Source organism: Mirounga angustirostris, unplaced genomic scaffold (genome assembly GCF_029215605.1).
Source record: "Mirounga angustirostris isolate CCGP_5_RB_7025 unplaced genomic scaffold, mMirAng1.0.hap1 SCAF_2, whole genome shotgun sequence".
Taxonomy (NCBI): domain Eukaryota; kingdom Metazoa; phylum Chordata; class Mammalia; order Carnivora; family Phocidae; genus Mirounga; species Mirounga angustirostris.
Genome location: NW_026991710.1, coordinates 65,106,519 through 65,130,237, shown reverse-complemented (window position 1 = coordinate 65,130,237; position 23,719 = coordinate 65,106,519). Strand labels below are relative to the sequence as shown.

General features: G+C 42.9%; 1 protein-coding gene across 5 annotated transcripts in view; it reads left to right on the top strand.

Moving 5' to 3' along the window:
- The window catches only part of RASGEF1B (RasGEF domain family member 1B), a 556,303-nt gene that overhangs the window by 282,370 nt on the left and 250,214 nt on the right, over positions 1-23,719 (top strand). The window lies entirely within an intron of this gene.

Genomic DNA, 23,719 nt, shown 5'->3' with positions numbered 1-23,719 from the left:
TGTGACCACAGCAAGTTATAACATCTCTGTGCCTCAGTTTCCTTATCTGTAAAATGGCAAATATGATATTACCTAACTCATAAATTTTTTAGGGAAATTAAATGAGTTTATATATGTAAAGTATTTAGAACAATACCAGGCATGAATTAAAAGTACCACATGAACAAGACCTATTATTATTGCCCTATATGATAGGGAATATCACTAATCACCAGCTGTTCCCCAATTAGTTTGTGAATAAGAAACCCAAACTGAATTATATCCAAAACACATACATGTTTGCATGATGAACAGAGAAAACCTAAAACAAACTGTAGGTCTCTTCAGTGTCCGTTTATTGTATGAAAAAATGCATTTCTCAAGTAAATCATCTTGGAAAAGTGCTCTTTCAAAGCTGAGAGAATTAAATGCCTTCTCCTTTGCCCGATGTGTATTTTAGATTTTTGGAAGAATGTGTATTACTGATACTGATTCAGGTGATACTTGGAACTAAGGGCAGAACCTGCCTCAAATCCTTTCATCATTTTGCCATTGATGCAATTGAGCAATCTTAGATGGTAGAGTCAGAAACAACTTTATTTTTATTTATTTATTTATTTTTAAGATTTTATTTATTTATTTGACAGAGAGAGACAGAGAGAGAGGGAACACAAGCAGGGGGAGTGGTAGAGGGAGAAGCAGGCTTCCCGCGGAGCAGAGAGCCCAATGCGGGGCTTGATCCCAGGACCCTGGGATCACGACCTGAGCTGAAGGCAGGTGCTTAACGACTGAGCCACCCAGGCGCCCCAGAAACAACTTTAGAGATCAGCTAGTCATTTATTCTTATTTAATTGGCTGTTGGTTTCTGCATGAAGTGATCACATTAGACAATAAGAGCTGCCAGTTTAAGAATTTAATAGACAAGTAAGTAAGTTAACTGAGATGCTTTGGTGAAAATCATAAATACCATCTGCAGCTTCTCCTTTGGAAGGTGGTGACACATTTTTGCTGAAGATTTCTTTTTTTTTTTAACTATTTCTGAAAAATAAAAATAATAAGCAGCCTTTGTACCTATCAATTTGGTAACATTGTGAGTCATCAGGCCTTCCATGTGGGTGATACTGTATGATTAAACAAACTTTTATTGAAAGCTCACTATGTATGAGGCCTTGTGATGGATGCTTTTATATGATGCCTCATTTAATCCTCACAGTAATTATATGGAGTCCTGGGTAAGTCTTGGGCCCATTGGCCTTGGATCCCACCTCACCCTTCCTGTGCTCTGTTCCTTGTTGCGGGAGACTGACTCCAGCAGCTGCTTTTCTTAGCTTCTCCTGTCCACTAGTTTGGGCATTGGGAGGCACTGGTGGAGACGTTGGGTAGGGATGGAGAGAGAACACAGGGTATTTCTTCCATCTCTCTGCCTAGGGCTGCACCTTCTCTATGGCTCCAGCTCCTAAGGGACTGTCAGGCCATGGTTCTAGCTTCTACTTGGTGGTTCTGCCCCTTAGTTCCGGTAACATTTTCCCCTCCCTTGGTCTCTCCAGCTAGGAGATGGTAGAACTTTCTGCTCTTACTCATCTCTGGATTACCCCATTGTCTGCTATTTGGCTTCCGGATTCCATCACCTGTTTAATCAATTCTTTGCATTAAATTCCCCCTATTAGAAATAGTTGAAGTAATTTCTTCTTTCTTGTTTAGGCCCTAACTTATAGAGTTCAGTATAAATATACGTACTTTTCTTCTTCTTCTTTTTTTTAATATATGAGGAAACTAAGGACCATATAGGGTATATATCACAATATTAAGCCCAATATTATAAATCTACTAATTAAGTCAAAGTCCTAGTACTTCTAAGTTCATATGTACTTTTTCTACTATTATGTTATGGTGTCTTCATAACTCTCTAGGAAAGGTAAACCCCTTTTTATAAGGGTGATCCCTCTTGGATCACCAGTATCATGATGGGTTTTACCACAGTCTTGTTTTAGTTCAATTGGACTTGTTCAGTTCAAAGTTCAATTGATGATTTATTGCAGGATGAATCCGAGGGTCAATATTATACATGTGTCCAGAGACAGAATTATTAGGCCCTCCAGCAGCAAATCAGAAAGATGACCTTTTGTATGACTATAAAACTTGGTTCCTTTGGAAACCCTCCACAGATCTATGGAGCCACCAAGCTCTGGCCACTCTTCTGAGCCAGATGATGAATTCCCTTTGTTTCAGTTCAAACAAAAAATCAAGATCTTTGTTCCTCATCTTTTTTTTTTTTTTTAAGATTTTATTTATTTATTTGACACAGAGAGAGAGAGAGAGAGCACAAGCAGGGGGAGCAGCAGGCAGAGGGAAAACCAGGCTTCCCGCTGAGCAGGGAGCCTGATGTGAGACTCGATCCCAGGACCCCAGGATCATGACCTGAACTGAAGACAGACACTTAACCAACTGAGTCACCCAGGCGCCCCTTTATTCCTCATCTTGATTTTAACTCAGAATCAGGATAGGGATACTCTTAAATTATTGTTAAGTCCCACATAAGATCAAAGACTTTGGGCTTTACCGTAATTTTGGACTTAATTTTTAGACTCTTTATAAGAATAAATCACAGGCTAAAATGTATGTGGTCTGAAAAGGACTGAAGGACTCTTAGGATAGCAAAAATCAATAGGGTTCGACAGTATTTTTAGATTTCTAGGACATCCTTATAAGGTAAGAGTTTTGTACAGGGCCAGGCAAGGGATGAGGTAATCAACCACCTCAGATTTGCCTGGGGTCAGAAGCAAGCCATGAGCAGGGTGGTTCTCATACCTAGCATACCCCTCTGCTCCGGTCAGGCTGGTCTATATGCTTCCCTGAGGGCAGATCACACCTTTTCTCACCTCTGTGTCCTCACTTATGCTGGTCCTCTCACTTGAAGGACCCACTCCTCCATTCATATCCTCTCCATCCATCCTTCAGAGCCTGAGTGCCACCTGCTGCCCAACCCTTCCTAAGTAGCTTCTTTCCCTTTAAACCATTATGGTGTGCACATTTCCCGTTATTTTGTTCTTCTTCATTTATTGCATTTCATTATCCTTTCATTTCTCCAGTTGTGTTAGTCTTGTCTTTCCAAGTAGATCACTAACTCCTTGAGAGAAGAACTGTTTCTTACTCTATCATCCGCCACAACACCTCATACAGAACGAATGCATGTTGAATAATTGACTTAGTGTGAAAACTGCCCTGCTCTTCTAGCTCCTAGCCATTTAATCTATTTAGTTACCTTATTGCTTTCTTCTGTAGCCATTAGGCTGTCACCACGCAGTACAAGGTCTGAGCACTAAAATATTTCTTCCAGTCAAAAGAGTCCTGTGATGTGCAGGACTCCAGACACGGTGATAAGGAGAGAGGGAGAAAGAAAAAAAATGCATTTAGAAACATAGTTTGTTCTTTGACCTGGGAGAACTTGTTTGCTGGAAGTTGCTGATAAACAACGCTGCTCCGAACAATGATCAGTCCATCTTCAGACTCTGGTATGTCTTAAAACAACAATATGGTAGGGAATGACATGCCAAGAAATTCTTGGTGGGACATTTGGGTAAAAAGGATTTTCTGCTTTAAGAACATTAGCTTCTACATTCGTATGAGAGACCAGCAGGTTATGTCTCAGTAACTATTATTTATTGAACCAAGAATATTATGGTAACTTGAATCTATATGCTGAATTTTTTTTTTTTTTTACCACAAATGTAGATCTAGGTATTCTAAATTGCGCTAAAAATGAGAAAACTGAGACCCAGAGTCCAAGTAACTTAAACATCAGTAAATCACCTTCTCCAAGAGGCCTTCCCTCGACTTTCAGGATGGGTTAAGCACTGTTAGATCTCCCATAGCAACCCATGGCTATCTTTATCGTAGCCCTACTTATTGTTTTATATAGTAAGTAGAGAGTAATGTAATAATCTGTTTTCTCTGTTTCCTCTGTTAGATTGCAGCCTCCTTGAGGATAAAGTCCAGTTTCTAAGTTTTCTCTGTGTTACATTTATGCTGCTCTTTTCACACATGTCATAGACCTTGGGGTTTTCTACCACAGAATGCCCTTCAGTTACTGAGAATAATTACTAGCTTTATTATACAGTCAGGGTTATTCAATGTATCCTCCTTCTCTATGGAAGAGAGTATTTAGGACATTTTCTTTCTTATGAGACACCCACCCCACTGCATTTTAGTGGCCGGAAAGGCTCTGTTTCCACAAGTTAACATCAAAAGAGGATAGCTTATAGTCATAATTGCTCCCTGGCAGAAGGGTTGCCACGGACACGGAGAACATTCACGGTTAATTTTATAGAACCATGGCTAATGGGACAAATCATTCAGCCATGGAGTCTCCTCAAGCTCAAAGAGCATAAAGAAATGCAAAGAGGGAAGCAGGTCATGGGCTCTGCCCTGGGCTCCTGAGGGGCTCCACGGCAAGGGGAAAGCAGGCAGATGTGACTTACCGGGTCAGCCATGGGTGGCGTTGGACTCAGCTGTCACAACTGGGCTGACAGCAGAAGCAGGGGATTGACATCGGTGCAAAGCCAGTGCCAACCAGCCAGGGCTGTGTGGCAGGGACAAGTAGGGTTTGAATCCCCAGAGAAGAAAACCTTCTGTAGGGGGGCACCAGATAGCAGCAGTGAGCCATCTTTTGCCATCCGAAGTCTAAGTAGGCACAGCTGACTGGGAGCTCGTCTAAGGAGGTACCATGACGTGTCCTAGACAGAATGTTAGAGGCTGGGCTGGGACCAGCAATGCAGGGCTGTTCCCTCCGCCCCCATGTACCACAGAGAAAAGGAGCCAAGAACAGATTTTGAAGAAGTTGGGATATCAGGTTAGGAATACCCTGACCCTTGGGCAGCTTGCTTCTTCAGAGCACAAAAGGTATTTGGGGGTGTTTAGTGACTGCAGTGATTTGACACAATGGCTTGTCATTGTTTGCTGGAGGTGATTTTTATAGATTAAGTCAGAAAAACATTGCAGTAGTGCAGTTGTCATGCATGTGCTGATCCTTATTAATGTACAAGAAGCAACAAAGGGATGCATACAAGAAAGATGTAAGCAGGAGCCCGTCCCGTGCCGGCCACATTCTGCCTTTCAAACAGGAAGTCATAGTGCATAATTAAAACTATAATAATCTTGGGACCCCTGGGTGGCTCAGTCGGTTAAGTGTCTGCCTTTGGCTCGGGTCATGATCCCAGGGTCCTGGGATCAAGCCCCACATCGGGCTCCTTGCTCAGTGGGGATCCTGCTTCTCCCTCCGCCTGCCGCTCCCCCTGCTTGTGCTCTCTCTCTGTGTCAAATAAAATCTTCTAAAAAAATTTAAAAAATAAAACTATAATAATTTTTTAAAAGATTTTTAAAAGATAATATACAGCTTGGATTTGCCAAACACTTCACTTTTTCAGGATGCTTTGATGAACCCTATCTCATTTGATCTTCATCGCTACTTCTGCAGAACTTGGGAGGCAGTGGTAATCACCCATTTTGTAGAGGACTCTGAAACCACAGAGGTTTGGTGATTTGCCCAAGAGCACAGCGCAGTTACTGTCAGAACTGGGACTAACATTTTGCTTCTTTATCTAGCGTTCTTGTGTAGTAAAGGTCACAATCCCTTACCTGAAATTCTGAAACCCAAACGAAAACAACAGAAGTCTATTTTTTCTTTCCTAACTCATTTGATGGCAGAATTTTTACCTATCCTGATCTACTTTTGGCAATAAAACGTTTCTTGAGATGATGTGAAGCTCTTTTTGTCCTCTTTGGGAAGAATATTTATGTATTTTATTGCTGAAACTTTAATGTGTTTAATTACATGATGCTCCTCCAAACCAGTGTGTTATATTTATTATATTAGTCGTATTATTTTTCTAAAGTCCAAAAAATTCTGACTTCAAAAGCACGTCAGAACATAGGAGTTTGGGATGATAATTGTAACTCTGAAGAAGACTGTCTTTGTCATCTAAGAGAGTCAGGCGATGAGGTGATTCCATTAACCCGATATTCTGCTTACTAGTCACTAGAGGTGGTGTACATGTATTGCTAATGTTGAATGAATTAGACTATAATGAATGTCAACTCAGCAATTGTTGTGAGGGTTAAATAAGATAATTCAGGTAAATCATTTATCGCCATGTCTGGTTCATGGGACACATTTTGTAACCAGAGCATTAGCTATTACCTTTTTTTTTTTTAAATTTATTTATTTGAGAGAGAGAGAGACAGCGAGAGAGGGAACACAAGCAGGGGGAGTGGGAGAGGGAGAAGCAGGCTTCCCACCGAGCAGGGAGCCTGATGCAGGGCTCGATCCCAGGACGCCGGGACCACGACCCAAGCCGAGGGCAGACGCCCAACCAACTGAGCCACCCAGGTGCCCCTAGCTATTACCTTTCTTAATAAACTTTGTATCTCCATGTTATCGATGAGGAAATGGTGACAGGCAGAGAGGTTAAGTAACCTGCCAAGGTCACATGGCTACTAAGTGGCATTGCCAGGACTGGACACCAAGACTGACTGTTCCACCCAAAGCATATGCACACCCAGTAGGGAGAGATAATTCTGGGATCTTCCAGGGGACTCTAGAAATCCTTCCAGATCATCATTATGAAAATTAATTACTGAATCATTGGACTGTAGCATGTGGAAGTGTTGTTTAATAGCCTGCTGGTTAAGCCAGGTTTGGCCGGCTACAGAGAGAGGGAAAGAGTAGGAGAGGGAGGGAAGGAGGGGGAGACAGAGAGAGAGAGAGAGATGGAGAGCATAAACTACTAGAGAATGTCTAATAAATTAAAAATGACTTTATGGAACAATTGGCAAACCTCTATTTCAGAGAATTATTGCAAGAATATGAACTCCTTTGGATGGACTGGATGAGGTCTTCCTGGGAATTAGAGCAAAGAAAAGACACTCCTAGGACTTTCCCCAAAGTTCTGTTGGACTAGGCCAGTGGGGGGACAATAATCACAGTTTGTGTTTGTGTGTGTAATGAGAATTCCTCCCACTCCCCCCCCCCCCAGCTTCCCTGGTGATGGCTTTTTTGCCTTCTTGATTGCCTTACTTTGAACCTAGGACTTTTCAATTTCTGAGCACGCTTTGGTGGGGAAGGTGGGTGGGCTGAGAGAGAAGGGCAAAGACAGGAGCGTGGGATGCAGATACCTGGGAGAGGAGAGGAGATTGGTGCTTGCTTTTCAAAAACCGATTCTATCCCGGCTTCCTTCCTGCAAAACGCCCATCCCAGATGGCAAGAGGCGAGGCCCGGTGCCTGTGCTTGTCTGGCAGGGCAGCCTGGCAAGACGGAGAGCCCCTCGGTGGCTAAGCCTGAGATTAAGGGGACCTCGGAGCCGTTGTGCTGGCAGCTGCTGTGGCTCATCCGTGAGCTGTGCCGCATCGGCGCATGTCCGCTCCTATTTGCTACTTGGGACGCGGCACTTGAAAGGTGCCCCCTCCCCCAGACTCCTTGACATTTGTCCAGAGATTAATTGGGCTAATCCCCTTCTTGGAAGAATGGGTTGGAGAGTACGTATTCAGGGAGGGTGAGGAGGCAGGCCAGGATTGAAGAGGCAAGCATTCATGAAGGCGCTGGGGCTTGCTGGAACCTTTGATGGAAGAAAAGAGCAAATTTCTCTGCTGTTCCTGGACAAGGCTGACAGGTGGGCAGGGAGACTGCGGTTCTTCTGTTCCGCCTGGCTTTGCCAGAAGGTCTGTGCACACCAGCAGTAACAACTTTTGACAGCACCAGCTGTCACTCAGGGAGGGAGCGCTCCCAGCACACCTTGGCCTGCCATTCTCGTTTCTTGTACTGAGGGCAGAAGGTGAGAGCCCCAGGGTAGGCCCCCCTGACTGTGGAGAACACATCGCTTGGACTCTTGTCTGGGATTCTTACAAAAGTATATTTAAATTTTGTTCTGAATCAGACGTTCAAAACAAGCATCATTTATTATTTGAGATTTATGGTCGCGGAAAGGCAGGGGGCCGTGAACAGTGTTCTCTTGAGCTGTAGGCAGCTTCCATATTTGAGAGGGGATGCAAAGCTCTTCACCTTATTGTCTAATAATAATAACGAGCATTTATTGGGAGCTGCTTGTGTGCCAAGGCACTGTTCTAAACATTTTAGCGATGTTAACAATTAATTTATTCTTAACAACCCCAGGGAAGTAGATGCTAATATTGTCCCCATTTTCCGGAGTTAAGAACATGCCCAGGGTCATTTGTAAATGGTGGCACCAAGACTCACATTCCAACAGTCTGGTTCGTGGCCTCCCCTTCACCACCGCACTAGCTGCGTGGCCGACAGAGAAAAGGGAATAAGCATTTTGCCTTGGCTAGTCTTGGTTTGGAACATGACTTCAGTGAGATGGAACAGTTAACTGAGGATAATGCATCCCAGGAGAACTGAGGATAAAGAGCCACGGAAATACTTTGAGGTCCCTGGGAACCTCTGAAAGTACGTGCCTAATTGTACTATAGGTAGAAAATTTCTTCCAGCTAACAGGGTTCCACTCATGTGCTGTGTTTCTTTGTCAATTACTGTAGACACTGGCATTAACAAGTATGAAAGGACTGGTGGTTAATCAAATGATCTTAAGAGTTCTTTAAATGGAATTTATATTGATGTCCATTATAAAAACTATTAATAATGAGGAACTTTAAAAATGTCATTGCAAGGTGAAAGGAAATCTGCAAAGGTATGAATATCTGTTCATCTTTGATCAGAAGTAAGATAACCAGGTCACAAAATTTGCTTTGGGGGGGTGGGAATAGAAATGGCAGGTGCTAATGTCAGAACAACAATGGGGCATATCTTTGTGGTCTTTTGAGCACAGTGAGAGATTCTTTGAGTTAGGAGCATCTAACGTCAATCTCTTTGTTTCTTCTGTGTGACCACTGTCCACTCAGCAGGTAGCGCACGCTCAGCCTCTTTTGCCAGCCATATTTTCTCCTGCTTTGAGGATTGGTTTCCTGGCACCGGGGGACCAGTACAGATTCTCAAGTGGGGTAAGGAAGAGAAGGGAAAGTAGATGCAGAGTCAACTCATCTCCTCTTTGATCTTCAAAACCACCTAAGAAGGAGTACTGTCTTCATTTTATGATGAGGCAACTAAAGATCAAAGAAGTTGCTAACTCAAGACTATACAATGAATGAGTAGCCAAACTGGGTTCGTGCACAGGCTGTGATGTCCAGAGTGGTCCTTTCCGCACTCTGTCTACTCCTGCTTGTCACCAGGTCCCCAGCACTAGGCGGTAAAGATGGTGAAGGAAGGGAAGGGAAAACCTGGTTTCACCAGCTTGGCGCCAGACCCTTCTCTCTGCTTTGCTGCCAGACTATTTTGCCACACTCAGAGTAAGTCTCCTTGCTACAGGAGGGGATGTGGGGAGGGAAAGGAGGTAGACATCCTTGCTTCCTAATTTCCTATTTGTATTCTTCTCCCAGTTCAACCACAAGCCCCCTCTCTCACCTCCTAACTGCTCTAATCCATGCGGATGCTCACTGCTCACTGCTCACTTGGAGCTGGGAGCAATACACTGCTGTTGACTCCCTAATATGGAAAATGGCTTTGGTCATCTTCAGTAAACTCCTGGGCTTTACGAATTTGATCTGGCAAATCAGGATCTAGGTAGATCTTTCCGTGTACTTAAGAAGGTTTCTTTTCAACATTCATCACCAGGATAGGGTTATAGTTGGAAGTTCATTATACCCAGGAAAAGAAAAAAAAAAAACTCGATGCTAGCATTTGTCAGAAGAGAACCTATTCCAAACCAAAGATTTCCAGATAAGCTGTTGAAACAGACTCTTTTTACAAGTTGGGGATCACTAGCAAAATCTCTTATTTCTCCATATATAGTCTTCAGTATCTGATAAAGTGCCCAGTGGTTTTCAAGTTGTACTTTTTGCATAAAGATCAATGCCTTAATTATGCAAGGTAATATCATTTATATCTATCTGACTTTATTTTAACATGGCTCGATTTGATAGGTGACAGGATCAAACCCAATTTTTCCTTCTTGGTACTGCTCTGGTGCCTTGGCTGCATGTACCCCACTGCACGGATCATGCTGGTCACGTGAACACTTAGTTGCACAGCCCATTTTTTTTTTAAGGTTTATTTATTTATTGGGGGGGGCGGAGAGGGAGAGGGAGAGAGAATCCAAGCAGACTCCTCGCTGAATGAGGTGCCTGATGCAGAGCTCGATCTCAGGACCCTGAGATCACAACCTGAGCTGAAACCAAGAGTCAGATGCTTAACCAGCTGCGCCACCCAGGCACCCTGCACAGACCATGTTTTAACTTATTTAGCATCTTAGCATAAAATCCTTCCACTCTTACCCTGTCCAATCCATTTTCCACACAGTAGCCAAAGAGAGCTTTTGAAAACATACATCAGATTGTATCATTTTCTTGCTTAAAACCCTTCAAGGTTTTTCCCATTGCCTGAAAATACAAGGTGCATGCCTGACTGGGGCTCACCACTCACTGCAGGTTCTGGCTCTTATCTCCTCTTCAGGCTTACTCATGCCTTCCAGTCTTGGCTCAGCGCTCTGCTGCCTCAGGGCCTTGGAACATGCTCTTCTTTCTGTCTGAAGGCTCTTTCCCTGGCTTTTGCAGTTGGCTCCTTCTCAAGTCTCAAGTCTTAAATTCTTAAATGTCACCTTAAATGTGAGAGAGACCTTTCCCTGAACTCTTCATCTGAAGTAGGTCTTCTCTGTTACTTTCTATCTCTGTACCCTGTTTAATTTCCTTATCCTATATATCACACTCAGCGATGACTTTGTTTATTGACTCACTCTGAGTTCTCTATTTCTTTTATTAGAATGTAGACATCAGGAGGACAGGGTCCTCATCTGTTCACAGATGGATCTTCAGCACAAAGAGTAGTGCTTGGCATGGAGCAGTGCTCCATGCACGTGTGCTTCATAAATGAATGCATGAATGAGCAAATGAACAATCACAGAGATTTTCCTGCAGTCATCACCCAATAGGAATTACATGTAGAGATTCTATCAATGGTTTGTAACTTGTATTTACCCAAGTGGATCGTGTGACCCCTTGTACTTTCAAACACACACCAACCACAAGGAGCTAAGAGCAAGGCAGCTCTTACAAGAGAGCACTGCCTAAGAGCAGAGATGGTGTTCAGGGCCCCAGTGCTACTCTGTTTGCCTGTTGCTCCCACACAGCCTGCCCACCTCCTTCTGCTGAACCCTGCATCTTTCCAAGCCTGAGATGGCCAAACTGCCTTGGACTTTTTTTTTTTTTTTTTAAATTTATTTATCAGAGAGAGAGCGTGCACAAGCAGGGGGAGCGGCAGGCAAAGGGAGAAGCAAACTCCCCACTGAGCAAGGAGCCCGATGTGGGGCTCGATCCCAGGACCCTGGGATCATGACCTGAGCCGAAGGCAGAGGCTTAAAAGACTGAGCCACCCAGGCGTCCCACCTTTGGACACTGTTAAGTACAAATAAGAATGAATTGGGAGATTCTCACTCCTGAATTGGAAGATTTTTATTCATAGCTCTTTAAATAAAGTATCTGCTTTTACAAGAAGCTTTAAAATAAATGGAAGTGGATAATTTAGGATCTAACCCCTCGTAGGGCAGCTGCCCTGATGACAGCCTTTCTCCCTCCAGGAGCTGACCATCTTCAGAAACAGGTTATTTATACTGTTATATCCAAAGCCCTATGTCTCTTTTTCAGATCTTGTGTTAGCATGCTGAGAAGCAAAGAAGTGAGTCTCGCCAACTCTACAATCACTGAGGGTGACTTATTTTTGGCTCAGCTGGAAAATTTCCAAATTTATCTTAAAGGAAAGGAAGAATGACCCCACCCCAACAGACAAGGATGTCCTCAGTACTTCTGTTGCTTCTCAGTTATGCACTAGGGCCCTGGGAGCGTACCGTGGAAAAGAACTTCTCTGAAACTTCACATTATCTAGGACGTTTGAAATGTATTTTCTTGGACAAAGATGCTAGTTTGTTTAAAATTTTATTGTTTTTATTTATAATGCTTACTAGAATTTCCAGTGTGACATTTCGGTTAAGTTCCTAGAAAGCTATTAATGATAGCTACTGTGGACTCAAAATAGAAAATGACAAAGATTGTTCTAATAATATTCAGGAAAAATGTCATCCCTGCCTTTATCAGCTCTTTTAAGTTTGAAAAATAATTTCCTAAATTGTGGCCTAAGGTGATAATCGCCTAAATACGGTCTCCTCTTTCAATCCTTATTTTGTTTATTGCCTTTGAATCATTTATGGATTTAAAGCCACCCCACTGAGTGCCAACTCATCTCTGCCAGGTGCAGTGGGCCTCAATGGGTTGGAAGTGAAATGTGGGGTCCCAAGCAGAGAGAGGGATGGAAACCACACTCGCAGTTTATTTGCTCACAGATGTTCACATAATAGAAGCTGAAATTTAAGAAGTAGTTTCTTTCTCTTCGTATGTGAGAGGAGACAAAGAAAAACAGTTGTGTGGGGGTTGGGAAGGCAAGGGGCAGTGAAACTTGGAGAAGAATTGAGAGTATCCATGTTCATCAGCCCTGGCAAGAGAATAAACTCATTGACAAGGGTATTGATTTTTATTCCCAGGAACTTAGACTTGGGCATTTGGCTCTTGATAAATCATCAGCAAATGACTTTTACGTGAGGAAGGAATGAGGGCTTGATCCAGGGTGAGGACTCCAAGCCCCGACCATTGATTTCTCCCCTCTCCTGGTACCCTGAAGGGCTGTGGAGGAATCATTATGCAGGGTCAGGGTCATGACAACTCCCAGTGCTTCGCGATCCTGCTAAGACAACAACAGATCTGCCCTCTGCCCGTGTCAGCACAGCCGGTTTGGGTCTGTGTTGATGACCTCCTGGTACTGAGTTCTTTGTTCTCTCAAGCCAGGAAAGGTAGGACACTGTGAATGAAAGAGAGACGTTTGCTGTGACTTTCCAGGTTAGGACTTCCTCGGCTGGAAGTTAGAAGCTACTGTTTCCTCCTGTGTGCAGTGCTTCTGTAGTCATGGTCAGTCACCAAATGAAGAATTGCTTCTGAATTATGATTTTGTTATGGAGGGAACAGCTGGGTTTTCATTTTTTATTTTTTGGATTTGATTAAGTGGTCAGTGTTTAAGATGCTCTTCCAATATGTTATAATTCTTCTAAAATTGCACTTGTCGTGATGAGCCCCGGGTGTTTATGGGAGTGTTGACACTAAATTCTATACCTGAAACTAATATTACACTGTATATTGTCTAGCTGGAATTTAAATAAAAACTTGGAAAAAAATTATACTTACTACATATTTTAAAGTTAACGTTACCCTGAGTTCTCAGATGAGGGACTCTCGCCTCTCCCTTGCCCAGCAACGGGGCCTTATCTCTACTGAAGCATGATCTGAAGCATGATCCAGTCTACTGAAGGACTGGATCATGCTAGGTTTTGCAGGCCAGTAGACGTTATTCCAATCCTATCGCCAAGGATCTTATTTAAGAAGAACATCCTTGATTACGCTTACTTAATCAGGACATTCTTTTATCTTCCAATCTCATTTACTGGTTATACAGATAATTGTTTTTATCTCATTCAGCCAATACATTTCCACATGACCTTTAAACTTGTCACTCAGTTGCTCTCATAAACTAATCAGATGATGTTGGGTCCCTAAACTTTTAACAAATTGGTTCAACTCCCCATTTGGGAGACTGAAAATAGATGCAAATCTTTAAAAAGAGCAGATAAGAGAATATTTTAAGTGAAACATAGTGTTTTCAGGCAACAGGATCACATAATCATGGAACTATTTCCAGACATCTGTTTTCAAAATGTTCTCTTTTTTAACAAGCAATTTTTAAATTCATTGTAAAAATACTCCTCCATTACGGAGGGGCAGATTTTAAAGCAAAAGAGAATTAAACTTTTTGAAAGTGAATTAGTGGATTTATTATTTTGAGAAGATATCTTCTAGATGCCTTCCAGGGTTAAGCAATCTCTTATATTACAGAAAATATCAGAAGATTTGTATTTTTGTAAAAGAGGAATATGAAATTTAACTGTAAGTTTCTGTCCTGCTCTGAGATGGCCAACGGACCTCTGTGGAGTACAGGAGTTTCATGGACACAGCCATCCCATTGCAAAATACGCTAGGCAATTAATGAATAGTAACTGGGGGGAGGGTAGGTGGTGCTCTGAGTATTTTAAATAAAATACTTAGAATGCAGGCCAGGAAAGACGTATGCAAGAAGAGAAGAGAGAGTCCTCCTTTCCCCACAGAAAACCAAGAGATCTTACAAGAAAAGCCATTTTTCTCCCATAAGTTTTAGGTCCTTTCTAACTCCTGGGATTCTGAAGGAACCTCTGAATCTTCACTCTGCTTCTGGTGATCAGTCTTAAAAGGGGCAGGTGGCCCCTTGTTTACTGTAGCCCTGGGGTAGGGCTATCAATTACCTATTAAGCAGAAGGAACTCAGGGCCCAGAGGAGATACTCAATCCACCAAAGGTCACATGAGTCAATGACAGTTTAGGACCTAGAACATTAACTGGAGCTTTATTCACTTGAACACCCAATTTTCCAGGACAGAAAGCAAGCTGGTTTCCCTTCCAAGATGGATACTTTTTCTGTGGCATCTGACACTCCATTTTTCTTAATTACCTAGTTGTGGTGCTCAAGAAGATGGTGACTGTGTCTTTGTGGGACTAACAGGGAAAATCAGACTGTTCAAATGTGAAGCATTGTGTGAACTGAAAGGGACACATTATGATCGACAAACTGTCAGAAGAAATAACAATGAAAAATTTCAGTCAAAGATAACTAATTTCTTTATCGAAAGGAATCAGTTTTCCGATACTATGCCACACCATACAGGAACGAAACCAAGCCTCAACCTCTGCCTTCCCCAGGAGTGTAAACAACACCCCCTTGAACTGTACAGCGCGGGGGTCCTCGTCCCCTGTGAGGGCGGTGCCAGGTCCATAGTGGGTATTCAGTAGGCATTTTGCTGGGTGGATAAGTGCCCTGGATGCTCCCCTCAACCCGCTAGACTCGAGCAAGCCCTCCTCTAGTCTTCCTGGTTGGGAGGTTGAAACACTGGTGTGTGGTGTGACCTCTTGTGTTACAAGGCAGGTAACATGATCACCTTCCTATTACAGGTGTGTGTGTGCGTGGCCAGTGCATTGAGAGTTTACAAGCCAGATTGCCTCTGGGTTACCCTTTATCCTGTACTCCTGACTCGCACTAGCATCAAATAGTAGTGAATCGGCCCAGACCTACGGAATCGCGGTCACCCAACTAGCCATTGAACAAGCATTTTTTTGAAAACCTGTTATGGCCAGGCTCTACTGAGAAGTACAAAGATAAATGGTATAAACTCTGCTCTCAGTTCGCATTGCTTACTACCTGGCAACCCCTGGGAAGCTGGGGGCTGTGGGGAAGGGGGGAGTACACCAGGACAGAGGCTACCCAAGCTATTTGCGTTTGAAAGAAGGCTGAGCACTGTGAATTGTGTAAGACTGATGAATCACAGGCCTGTACCCCTGAAGCAAGTAATACATTATATGTTAATAAAAAAATTTAAAAAAGAAAGAAAGAAGGCTGTGCTGTTGGCATATTTTGTGGGCCTCTTGGGATAGAGTTTAAAATGGAGATGTCAACATTGAATTTTAATGATATTCAGAAAAGCGGAGAAAGATGAAGCTTCTGTGGCTCATCTTACCCCCACCCTCTGCCCCCAAGCGTAGGCCTGGGCAGCACTCAGTTTTCCCTACCCATGGATGGGCCCGGGAAGATCAGTGTGGCAGCAACGTGAGAACAAGGAAAGGGCCATGGAGGTTTGAAGAAAGCAAGACTGGTTCGGAGGCTGGGAGGCGCGAGGGGAAGGCTGTGTATGAAACGTGTGCCGTGTAGAAAGATATCATTAATAGTAGCTAACCTCTCCTGGGGGCTCTCCATTTGTCAGGGATTGTTCGTAGCACTCTGCATTCATGTATTTCACTGAACCTCCACAACCATATGTGGCTGATATGAAGATGATGATGATGATGATGATGCTGTTTTTCAGATGAAGAAACTGAGGCATGGGGTCGTTAAGTTACTTGCTCAAGGACACACAGCTAGGAAGTGCTAGAGGCAGGTTTTGAACTCTTGCCCGCCACACTATGCTGCACAATCCAGGAGTCCCCCCCTTATCTGCGGGTTTAGTCAGCACAGTTTGAAAGCAGATGACCCTCCTTCTGGCATCAGAAGGTCACTAGTAGCCTAACACTGAACCACAGTGTCTGCGTCGTTCACCTCGCTTCATCTTCTTCATCATCTTCATTAGGCATTTTATCATCTTACAGCCTCACAAGAAGAAGGATGAGTACAGTACGATAAGGTATTTTTTAAGAGAGAGAGGGAGACCACATTCACATAGCTTTGATTACAGGATATTGTTATAATTGTCCTACTTTATTAGTTATTGTTAATTTCTTACTGTGCCTGATTTGTAAATTAAACTTTATCACAGGTGTGTATGCATAGGAAAAAAACCATACTATATATAGTGTTCCCTGCTCTCTATGGTTTAAGGCATCCACTGGGGGTCTTAGAACACATTCCTCCCTGGATAATGGGGCACAGCATTGATACTTGATAGATTGGATGTGAGATGTGCATTGAAGGGAAGGCCCAAGGTGGACACCCAGTTTTCTGGTGTAGAAACCAGTCCCCATGATGTCATCATTATGATGGGGGAGCACCAGAGGAACAGCAGATTCGGGAGGCCAGCAAGGACAATTTGAGATGGCTTGGGACAATTTGGGATGAAGACATTTTTGGGACCTGCCAGTGGAGATACTCAGTTAGCCGACGGTAGATACATGGTTCTGGGATTCAGGTGAGAAATCTGAGCTTAAAACTATTTGAGATAGAGCTAAACAAACAAAAACAAAGTAACAAAAAGCACACATAGCAGGAAACTGAAGACTTTTATAATACTTGAAATTTTGACCTTGTATTTTGAGCAGCTGATATTCAGAGTCGCTAGATACCTCAATCCCTTGCATTTATACAAAATAGGCCTTCATACATAAAGTTTATTTCCCTGGCTCTTCTATTAGGAGGCCAAACTGGGAGTGATAATGCTTTTTTCTTTTGTAGCCTTGATGGATTTGCAACCATGCATCCAGAGTCTTCCACTCAGCCTTTTTTTTTTAAGATTTTATTTATTTATTTGACAGAGAGAGACACAGCGGGAGAGGGAACACAAGCAGGGGGAGTGGGAGAGGGAGAAGCAGGCTCCCCGCGGAGCAGGGAGCCCGATGTGGGGCTCGATCCCAGGACCCTGAGATCATGACCTGCGCCGAAGGCAGACGCTTAACGGCTGAGCCACCCAGGTGCCCCTTCCACTCAGCCTTTGTGACACCATTAGCTAGCATTACTGGTGCGGTTTGTGTCCCTGGAACTGATTGCCCTATGCAGACATCTAGGGCACAGTATTGGTCCCACCGACACTGTGTACCCACGAGAGGAGCTGCCTGAGAGCAATACTGAGAAAGGGGAGATACTGCTGATGTTTTTATGAGTCTGTCAAAGTAACATTTGGGGGCTTATATAATCAATAAATCTACTTGCAAAACCGATGGAACATTCTATATTGTAGGGAAGATAAATTGGCCTCATGCCTGCGCAGTTCTTTGTTCCTCTTCAACAAAAGAGGGCTGCCCACATGCAGCTCTTGCCCACAGAAAACTGTGTTTCAATCTTTTAATAAAAGATGCCCTTTGAGGGCAACAAGTGCACCCTCTCCAACGCCAAATCAGAACGTGCCCCTATTTTTGGACCTGTGTTGAGTGCCTATCAGAGAATCAGTTTCATGGAGATTTTAGGTGATGGGTGGTTGAAAACCAAAGGTCTTCAGTGTTAGATTAGTGGTGGCTTTCTGGGGCCGGAAGTCATTCCCCATAAACTCACAAAGCATCTTCTGTCTGTCCTTCGGCAGGGGTGGAGGGGTGGACATTCTCCGCATGAGAACCTGGAGCCCGCTGGAGCTGTTCTAGTCAGAAAGTGGACAGAAAATTGCAAAGAGACAGAAAAATAGCAATCAATACATTAAGCAGTGCAAAGTCACTCGGAAGAAAAGCTGGGCCTGCAGATTTCTGAATAAGCAAGATGATAGGTGCCCCAGGACATGCCTCTAATTTTCTCTCTCTAATAGGAATTGCCTAAAGGGCCATTCCTTCTATTTTCTGTGTAGCCAGGATAGCTGTTGCTATGTGAGTCACCTCTGAGAGAAACCCATGTTTTCTTGAAAGAGGCTTTTGCATTATTCTCCCTTCTCTCTATAAACTACCAGTGTTTAAACTTTTTAAATCGTCTTCCCCTATTGATAGAAAAAACTTGAGTCAAGACTCTCAATAAATATTTGTATTCTTTTTTTTTTAGATTATTTATTTATTTATTTATTTGAGAGAGAGAGAATGAGACAGAGAGAGCACATGAGAGGGGGGAGGGTCAGAGGGAGAAGCAGACTCCCCGCCGAGCAGGGAGCCCGATGCGGGACTCGATCCCGGGACTTCAGGATCATGACCTGAGCCGAAGGCAGTCGCTTAACCAACTGAGCCACCCAGGCACCCAAAGCTCAAGTCCTCTTCTTTTTTTTTTTTAAAGATTTTATTTATTTATTTGAGAGAGAGAGAATGAGAGAGAGCACATGAGAGGGGGGAGGGTCAGAGGGAGAAGCAGACTCCCCGCCGAGCAGGGAGCCCGATGCGGGACTCGATCCAGGGACTCCAGGATCATGACCTGAGCCAAAGGCAGTCGCTTAACCAACTGAGCCACTCAGGCGCCCAAATATTTGTATTCTTAAAATGGATGTGTGTGTGTGTGTGTGTGCGCGTGCTCATGCATGCGTGCATGCCACGGGCTATTATATTATGAACATTATAAAATTCTATCCCTCGCCTATTCAAGTTAAGCACACTGGCATGCACATGGGTGAGAATGGCATTATTTAGGTTATTTGTTAGTAGTAGTTGTTAGTGAAAAAGAAAAAAATTGTAATGCAATATGTCCCTATATATCTCGATATCTCACATTGAGAAATCTTAGATTGGAGAGAGAAAAGACTGGAAGGGACTTCTGCGAGCATCCAGCAGAGAAGCAATTATGGAAGTCAGCACTTTCCTCTGCTCAGTCGTTGCGCACTGAACACCTACACTGTGCCTTCAAATGAAGCAAGTCCCCGCCTGAATGAGCCTCCGTTCTCCTGAGGAAGCCCAGCCGCCCTGTGACGTGACTCAAGTGGGTGCCCCTTAAACAGGTTCCACGGAAGCCCTGGGAGGGTGGTGTGGGCGAGGAAACTAAGCTTAACACCTGCTGGGTCAGGTAGAGATCAACGCCATGAGGAAGAATAACGCAGAGCGAGGGGATAGATAGTGAGAGGAGCTGCTCCTTCGGGCGGGATTGAGACCTGACGCAGAGGCTGGGAGGCAGCTAGTCCTATGGATGGCGAAGGGGGAGCATTCTGGGTGTTGATGTGGGGTCCCATCCGCGCACATGGACACAGCCCAGCAGGCCTGAGAATGACCTCCGGAGTGGCTTGCCAGTGCCCGGGGAACAGGAGGCCCATCCTCAGCAGCTGTGAGCTGCCACATAAATAAGGCACCAGAGCTTTGTTACACTCAGTCTGCTCCCTGTCAGGCCTGACAAGGCAGCACCCTTTGTGCTCCCTGATAATGGATTTCTTTCTGAGGCACCATCAGGTTCTGAAACGTGAACCGTGAACTGGTAAGCCCAGCTCCTCTCTTCCCGCTTCTCTTTCCACGAGGCCGGGTCCTCAGAAGCTTTTAAAGACTTTTATGAACGTAGATTGTCATTGTCTTGCATAAAATGAATGTCCAAGCTATGCATGCAGTTTAATCACCAGCTGGCTAGACCTTAGCCTATGGTGACTGAATCTTTAACAAAAAATGGGCTTCTCTGCTTGTGAGGAGGGGCAGAGGTAGGAAGTATATGTACTTTTGTTGTAAGGACAGTTGGGAGTCTTTGGAGTCTCACTCCCCTTCTGTTCCTAGTGAGCTTTTTTTCAGTTATAGAAATAACACATTTCTTAATAAGTCCAATAATACAATGGTAGAAAAAAATAATGATCTCCAGCCCTTTTCTAATAATTTGTATAGTAGAATAGAGCAGAGGTCAAGCTTAGCTACATTGCCTGATGTAAACCCTGCCTGCCACTTGCTAGTCGTGTGACCCTGCACAAATTAATGTGTTTGGGCCTCAGTTTCCTTATCTGTGAAACAGAAGCCATAACAATCTTTTACCTACTTTATGAGGTTATAGTATTAAATGAGTAGCACATTAATACATTTACAATAATGTCTGATAAAAAGTAAGCACAATATTCATATTAATACTAGCATAGCTTTTATGAATATCACTTTTTTCTTTGTTTTCTCTTAAATCATCACATAGAATTTGGCAACTCAGGTTTTTCTTAATTAATCTAAGTTAATCTATCACAAGCATCTTTCTAGATCCAAATCTAAACATGTATGGGTATTACTATTAATTTTTAACAGCTGCATTACTGTTACTTAATGTGGATTGCCATTTATTTGTTTGAACATTACATTTTTAGTAGGCATTCCGTTGTTTCTAAGTTCTTGCTCTTACAAACACGGTAGCAATAAGGACTATTGTACATATATCCTTTTGTACCATTGCTTTTGTTTCTAAAAGATTCTTAAAAGTGTGATTGCTAGATCCAAAGTTATGAATTTTATTTAATTTTGTTTTATGGTTTGTAATTCTGTCTTAAAATTTTTTTTATTTGGGTATAGTTGACACAATGCTACATTAGTTTCAGGTGTACAACATAGTGATTCACCTTCTCTGTACATTATGCTCTGCTCACCACAAGTGTAGCTACCATCTGTCACCTGAAGTTAGGAGAGTTTGAAATGGTAATAGATGTCCCAAAATATCATAGCAATTTGCACTCCTACCAGAAATGTATGAGTGCTCATTTCCCCATGTGCTTACCAGCAGTGGATATTATCAATCTTTAATTTTTTCCAGCCCAGCAGGCAAAAAATAGAATCTCATTGTCCTTTCAATTGACATTCCTCTGACTACCAGTGAGATTGGCTGCATGGAAGGGTTCCTAAGCTGAAGCATTAAATAGTAAGCCTTCTGGTTTGAAAGATCACTGGGGCTGCAGTATGGACAGTTGATTAGATGGGAGCGGGGAAGGCTGATCTGGAATTAGGGAGAATGGTGTGGAGGCTGTTTTTGTTCTCCTACCTTTACCTGTTATTTTGACAAGAGTCTCCACTCCCAGATGTCAGCCTCCAACCCTGATCTTTGTCCCGGCTGCCAGGATCCCACTTCTTTCTCTGTAATAGACATCACTGTCTCGATGCTCATGCAGAGGCTGCTCAAACTCCAAATGTCCACAATGAGTTCCTATCTTCTGTTTTCCCTCTGCCCAAATCTATCTTTTCTTTTCTTTTTATTTATTTTTATTTTTTTAAAGATTTTCTTTATTTATTTGAGAGAGAGAATGAGATAGAGCATGAGAGTGGGGAGGGTCAGGGGGAGAAGCAGACTCCCTGCTGAGCAGGGAGCCCGATGTGGGACTCGATCCCAGGACTCCAGGATCATGACCTGAGCCAAAGGCAGTCGCTTAACCAACTGAGCCACCTAGGTGCCCCAAATCTATCTTTTCTTGTAGTTTTCTTGACTTAATTAATGGTCTCACTGTCCCCCTAACTAAATCGAGGATAAGGTTTAGTTAGTCTTTCCTACACTACAAAACTCGGAGTCACCCTTCAGTCCTTGTCCTCTACAGCCAGTCTTGTCACTGAGTCCTGTAGATTTTACCTCCGTCTGGTCATTCAAGTCCTCCTTGCCCGTCATTCTCTTTGCGGCTGCCATATGATCATACCTCCATCATCTCTTTCTTGCTCATTACAGACCTCCCTGGGTTCCCAGCCTGATCATGTTCTTTAGTTCTATTCTCTCTGCTTGGAATTTTCTTCTGTCATTTACCCCCAGGGAAATGAAACTTTCTCCTAAGCTCAGCTTGAGAGTTCCTTTTCCTATGAAATCCTCTGTTACTCACACTGTAGTCTAGGCAGAACCTCTTGTGCCCCTGTTGTACCCCTACATTAACCTGTATTACCAGCACTTGAATCCATGCCACTCTTTTTCTCCCTCAGAGATCTCTGACCTCCTTGAGAACACAGGCATGGCTTTCTCATCTTTTTATCCAGCATACTACTTGGCAAAAAGTAGCAGTTAACAGTTTGTTGAAACAAAGAAGGCACACTGGTTTAAACTTTTGTGGTTAAGGATTAGATTATTAGTGAACCATGAAAGACTATGGACTCTGAGAAACAAAGTTTTAGAGGGGAGGGGGGATGGACTAGCCCAGTGATGGGGATTAAGGAGGGCACGTATTGAATGGAGTACTGGGTGTTACACGCAAACAATGAATCATGGAACCCTACATCAAAAACTGATGATGTAATGTATGATGACTACCATAACATAATAAAATAAAATAAAATAAAAGAATTAGATTATTAGCAAGATGTCTTCCCTTTAATTTTTTCATTTAAAATTGTAAAACAGCACTTCTTCCTCATAAGAAATTTGGAAAACAGTTGAAAAGTAGAAATAAAAAAGTGATAGCAAGTCATCCATGTTCCTATTTATAATTTTATCTTGCCTTCCCCTATCTTAGTTGAATGAGTATATAATAATTGATGGTGGGATGAGTCCCCCTCCCCACCGCCGTCTCCATTCCTAGAGTCTGGAAACTCTAGAATAAACTAAAAAGAAGGGAGCCTGCCATGATGTCACTTATTACTGGGAAAAGTCCATCTGTTAATATAATAAGAGATAAGAAATATGTCACCAGAATGTTATCCTTCACAGTGTTTTGATAAATGTAATATTTTCCAGTGTGGTGCCTTGGAGTTTAGAGTTAAAATCTTGTGGGAACTGAGCTTGGGATGAATTGAGTGGGTAATAGGTGCTCATCTTGAAACCGTACCACCCATTGTATGCTTTATCACTCATCATCATTTTTTTTTTCCCTTAAAGTAAAATTTCTCAGATGAGATTCTTCTTTCCCTTATTCATTTTCATTGACCAATGTCGGTAATGAGCAAACTAGTATTTGTTGTCTACTTTATGGTAGGGCTTGAAAAAGACAAGGGAGATGGGCCATATCTCATCCCACCAGACCTTTATATCATTAGACTCAGAAACAAACAAAGCAGTTGGACTTCCTTTGGGGTTTCTGGTGTGTGCTTCATCAGCTATGACAGTAAATCTGTCTTGTAACTGACTCTTCACCTTCCCTCTTCCATGTTGAGGGACGTGGTTTCAGTTTCCACTTGTTCGTTGTTCATACTCAATCCTGTGGTGTTGGACATTTAAGTTTTTCCCTTTCTTACTATTGTAATAATTATAATTAAGAAATATTTTAGGCATTAAACATTTTTTTCTGTATTTCAGCTTTTATATCCTTAAGCCATTTCTACATACAGAATTACTGAATCAAAGGATTAGAACAGTTTGAGGCTCTTGATACATTTTGCCCAATTTTTTTTTCAAGAGTTTTTCAAATTTACATGCTCCCCCATAATGTATGAAAGTGGCCATTTTGTCACACCATTTCCAAGAGTGAGTGTTGACCATTAAAAAATAAATCCCAGCTAACTTGCCAGGTGGTAGGTTGTTAAAGAATTTTTACAGATTGTGT